This window comes from Strigops habroptila, chromosome W (assembly GCF_004027225.2).
Source record: "Strigops habroptila isolate Jane chromosome W, bStrHab1.2.pri, whole genome shotgun sequence".
Lineage (NCBI taxonomy): Eukaryota > Metazoa > Chordata > Aves > Psittaciformes > Psittacidae > Strigops > Strigops habroptila.
In genome coordinates, this window is record NC_044301.2 from 31,184,118 (window position 1) to 31,190,117 (window position 6,000).

The window sequence follows — 6,000 nt, forward strand, 5'->3', positions numbered from 1 at the left end:
AAATGGGTTCCAGCCCTTGATACCTTGATGGCATCAGGGTACACCGTGCACCGGTATCTACTAGAGCCTTATACTCCTGTGGGACTGATGTGCCCGGCCATCTGATCCACACAGTCCAGTAAACCCTATTATCCCTCTCCTCCACCTGGCTGGAGGCAGGGCCCCTCTAATAGTGATCATAAAATTCTCCACTTCTGTCTTGTAGAAAGGGATTAGTATTCCTTATCACAGGAGCTGGAGTAAAATCAGCTCTTCCACTCCATCTGGGAAACTGCTCACCAGAGACTGGAGCAGCAGCTTTCCTGGGAGGATCATCCTTGACCATTGTTCTCCTCTTCAGTTCTCGCACCCATTGCTCCAGAACTGAGGCAGGTTCTCCACCCCACTTTCTCATGTCTTCTCCGTGATCCCGCAGGTAAAACCATAGGGTGGCCCGTGGCGTGTACCTCCTATATTTTCTTTCTCGAGCAGTAGGGCTCCTTCTGTTAATAGCTGAGACATGGGTTGGTACGCGTGGGGAGCTGGATAGATCGGATAAATTGTCTCTCAATTGTTTGAACTCCTGGGACAGTTTTTCCACAGCTGAAATGATGGAAGGGGTGAGATTGTCTTCGAACTCTCGGAGTTGACGAATCAGGCAATCCACTGTTGGTGATATTCCGTCATTCCAGGTCATTGATGCCAATGTGTGGGCATATGATGATGGCGCACTCCGTGTAAGTTTCCGCCACATGGGTCGCGTACATTCCACTTCATCTGGATCTACGGATGTGTTCCTGGCATCCGGCCTATGATAGATCATCTCTAGAATGGCTGATTCCCTCAGGGACTGGATGCCTTTCTCTATCGTGGTCCAGTTGGCTGAGCGACTTGTAATATCGTCTTTGTAGGGAAACCTTTCCTTCACAGCTGCCAGGAGCCACCTCCAAAGACTGAGGGCTCGCTTCTCTCTTGCAATCGCTTTGTCAATTCCTCCTTCCTTAGCAAGTGATCCCAGCTGCTTGGCTTCCCTACATTCTAGTTCGTGACCGTCGGCCCCATTGTCCCAGCATCGGAGCAACCAGGTGACAATGTGCTCCCCTGGAAGACGGGTGAAATCTTTTCGCATATTCCGCAGCTCGGTTGAGGTCCGGGGTCGAGCAGTGACCTCTTCTTCTTCTTCCTCTTCCTCTGACCCACGTAGTAGTAACTCTTGTTCAGATGCTGTTCCGTGTAGTAATGGCATTGGGTCTTCATCTTTCTTCGCTTCGCGGATTGCTCTTTGTGCCTCTCGTTTTCTTTTGCTTACAGGGGCAACAGCCATTGTCACAAACTGGCCATTTGCTTTAGCTGCAGTGTTTGTCACTGTGGTTGGAGTGGCTGCAGTGTCTGCCACTAGGATTGGAGTGGTTGCAATGTCTATTGCTGGGGTTGGTGCAGCTGTTGTGCTTGGGAGTTGAGTATCACCAACAGCTGCATTGTCTGTTGCTGTCGGGGTTTGAGTAGCTACTTTACTTGTCCCTGGGGTTGATGCAGTTGCGGTGCTTGAAGTAGCTATATTGTCTGTTGCTGTCGGGGTTTGAGTAGCTACTGTGCTTGTCTCTGGGGTTGGTGTGGCTGTGGTGCTTGGAGTAGCCGCATTGTCTGTTGCTGTCGGGGTTTGAGTAGCTGTTGTGCTTGTCATTGGGTTTGATGTAGCTGCTGTATTTGAAGTTGGAGTAGTTGCGTTGTCTGTTGTGGTCAGGGTTTGAGTAGCTGTTGTGCTTGTCACTGGGGTTGATGTAGCTGCTGTATTTGAGGTTGGAGTAGCTGTGTTGTCTGTTGTGGTCAGGGCCTGAGTAGCTGCTGTGCTTGTAGTTGGCATAGCTGCGTTGTCTGTTGCTTTGCCATCAGATCCAGAGACATTTTTTTCCCTTTGAAAGTGCTGGATAGTGTTGAGCAGGGCTCTGGAGGCGTAGGCCAAGCCCCAGCACGTTGCAGCGAGTTGTCCCTCTCTGGTATAACCAGGACGACAGCACACCTTGTTTAAGTGTTTTACTAGTTTTTCCGGATGTTGCACTTGTTCAGTGGAGAAGTTCCAAAGCTCTGGAGGGGCCCACTGTCCTAGATACTTGCCCATACTATCCCACACACCCTGCCACTCATAACTGTCCAGCCTCAGGGAAAATCTCCTGGTGGTCCTCCTATATCGTTGTCTAACCCTAGACCAGATTTGAACCTGATGCTGCTAAACTTTTGAGATTAAACGAAATAGGATGTTCCTACGACGGGATGGCCGTGGGAAAACACACTCCGTATGTTTGCCAACATGCTGATCCCCAGCACAATCAGCAGGCAGGTTTCAAGGGTACTCAAAGGCCATCTAAAACCTTCAGAACTCTCAACTGCTGTTGCAAATAGGCTGATGGGGGAACGGGGGGTGAAAGAGAATGCTTCCTTCATAAGTTGACCCCCCAAGGAGAAAAAAAAAGATATGCAATTGCTAAAATATTTCATTATATACCTCCCAATGTATAGAGGTGATGGCCACGCTGGAAGCACAAACCAGACCAAACCAAACCAGACCAACATTTCTAATCCTTGAAGGCTTTTGTGGTGTATAATAGAAAGAATGTCTGTTCTCAGAGGCAGGATGGAACTTATACATACTGTTTTTTCCTGTAGTTCAGCAGAGTTTCTCTGTATTACCAAAGATTTGGCTCATAATAACCGGCTCTGACCTACTAGCAACTTTGTGATTTATAGATCTCTTTTTTTTTTTTACTTTGTTTCCTTGTTCACGAAATTTGCATTTGTTCTTCCTCGCAGAGTTAAAGGGTGATCTCATTTTTATTTTCTGTGGGGAATGGGTGGAAAGCGATGACTTTAGTTTTCAAATCAGGAGAGGGTAACGACTGGCAATTTCAACAGTTATGATAGATGATGGTATGAAAAAAGATTTTTTGCTAATGGCCATCCTTGATAAATATTTCCTTATCCCAGCAGCACCTCTTGTGTGGATAGCTACCTGTTATAGAAAAACAACAAAAAAAAAAAGTATTTGAGGTTTTTAGACGTTTTTAGGATTACTTTTTGTATTTCTCTGACTGGGTCAGAGAAATGAGATCAATGAGCCTATTGTATTACAAGTCATTACCATGAAGTACAGTGAAACAAGAACCTTAGCCCAGGCCCACCAGCCGATAAACACTAAAACAGCAAATAGTGGCTGTAAGTAAGGTACAACATGCTGAAACTCCGAGATCAAGCGCAACAAGTCTGAGAGCCAAATAATCACCATTGTGACGAGTAGTAACAATGAATGCTTCTCACAAATATGATTAAACACACTCTGGTCTGATCTGTCGTTATCTCAACCTTTCGTGCCCAACGTTGGGTGCCAAAAAGAACTGTCGTGGTTTGAGCCCAGCCGGTAACTCAGAACCACACAGCCGCTCGCTCACTCCCCCCCTTCTTCCTCCCCCCACTCCCGGAGGGATGGGGAGGAGAATCGGAAGAATGTAACTCCCACGGGTTGAGATAAGAGCAGTCCCGCAACTAAGGTATAATACAAACCACTACTGCTACCACCAATGGTAATAATGATTAGTGAAATAACAAGGGGAGAGGATACAATTGCTCACCACCCGCCGACCGATATCCAGCCCGACCCGAGCAGTGATCTCGGCCTTCCGGGTAACTCCCCCCAGTTTATATACTGGGCATGGCGTGCCATGGTATGGAATACCCCTTTGGCTAGTTTGGGTCAGGTGTCCTGTCTCTGCTTCCTCCCGGCTTCCCCTCCTCCCTGGCAAAGCATGAGACTCAGAAAGTCCTTGGTCAGAGTAAACATTACTTAGCAACAACTAAAAACATCAGTGTTGTCAGCGTTGTTCCCAGGCTGAAAGTTAAAAAACACAGCACTGCACCAGCTACTAAGAAGGAGAAAAATGACTGCTATAGCTGAACCCAGGACACTTTTATACTTTAAAGCCAGGCTGTGTTATTCATAACTTTGTCGTGCGGTTGTATACGTTATTATTTGCACGTGCTTTTGCAGACAGTGTATTTATCACCGGCAATCCACAAGAACCTGTATCTGTTGCTTTAATAAACTGCACTGTTTGAGTAGCTAATCGTAAATCTCTCACTGAACGCGACCAGCTCCCTCAGTGTGGCCGTGCTAGTTCGTGAGCACGATTAGACTGAAGGTGCAGTGCACTATTAGTGCATCCGGAATCGTGATTATTCAATATATTGAATGCGACCGGACTGATAGTGGCAAATTGGGTATCACTCAGAATCTAAGCCTAGCCGCACCCAGCCCCTCTAATATCTGAGGACCAGCTGGAAAGCAAGGGGGTTTATTTTCTGCCAAATTATTTTACCCTTTCACGCAACAGAAAATTGGCGTAGTCGGCAGGATCGCCATGGATAAACCGCTGCAAAAATATGATTGTGCCCCTTCTCCGGCTGGGAAGGAGTGGGCCCAAAAATTTTGGAAAGATGAAGAGAAAGTGGTAGAACGTATTGAACAATGTCAGGCTTTACAAAAGATCAGAGTGGGAAAAGCTAAAAATGTTATTTGTGCAGTGTTAGGTGCCTGTTTATCTTGTGCACAAGAAGAAGCTAAAAATGCCCCTGCTCCTAATCTGATTTCTGCTGTAGAATATACAACTCTGAAATCAGAAAATGAGGTGCTGAAGTCATCATTAGCTTTTCATAAGGAGACAGGAGAAAAACTAGAGGCTCGAAATGATGAACTTGCAAGCGAAAACGAAAAATTAGAAACTCAAAATAATCAACTCGCAAGTGAAAATGAAAAATTAAAAACTCAAAATGATCAGCTTGCGAGCAAAAATGAAAAACTAGAAGCTCGAAATGATGAACTTATATCACAAGCTGATTGATTCGGGCTTGAAAATAGGATCTTAGGATCCCGAGTTGATCGACTAATGAATCAAAATTATCAACTTAAATTACTACTGGAAAAGGTGAATGGGCTGTTGGATAAAATGCAACCTTCTGCTCCGGTCCAGCAGATTCGTAGGTTAATGCATTGCCCAGCTCAGACAGAAGATTTTTGGTCTGACAGTGATGATGATGAGGTGGAAGGGACCCTTGCTTTTCAATCGATTCCCTTACGACCTCTGATTAAAACTGAAACTGCTGTTGATAGTGATGAGGAGGTCCACACTATTGTGTGTACCACTCCATGGTCACTGTCCTGGGTTCAGCTATAGCAGTCATTTTTCTCCTTCTTAGTAGCTGGTGCAGTACTGTGTTTTTTAACTTTCAGCCTGGGAACAACGCTGCTAACACCGATGTTTTTAGTTGTTGCTAAAGTAATGTTTATTCCAACCAAGGACTTTCTCAGTCTCATGCTTTGCCAGGGAGGAGGGGAAGCCGGGAGGAAGCAGAGACAGGACACCTGACCCAAACTAGCCAAAGGGGTATTCCATACCATGGCACGTCATGCCCAGTATATAAACCGGGGGAGTTACCCGGAAGGCCCAGATCACTGCTCGGGTCTGGCTGGGTATCGGTCGGCGGGTGGTGAGCAATTGTATCCTCTCCCCTTGTTATTTCCCTTATCGTTATTATCATTGGTGGTAGCAGTAGTGGTTTTGTATTATACCTTAGTTACGGGACTGCTCTTATCTCAACCTGTGGGAGTTACATTGTTTTGATTCTCCTCCCCATCCCTCTGGGAGAGGGGGAGGAAGAAGGGGGGGGGAGTGAGCGAGCGGCTGTGTGGTTCTGAGTTACCGGCTGGGCTCAAACCACGGCAGTCACCAACAGAATTACTGAAATTAAAGAAAAAATACTCAAAACGGGCAGGAGAGTCTGAGACGGAGTATCTATGGCGAGCCTCCCTTGAGGGAGGAGATATGGTCATGTTAAATGAGGAAGAAGCAGGAGGTTTTTGGGGGCCCGGAGTATTTTTAACTTCCTTGCCAGGGTATCATCATTATTCCCTGAGGAGAGACGACAATGGACCCTACACGATCCAATGCGAATCAAGCAGAAGCCACTTTATTG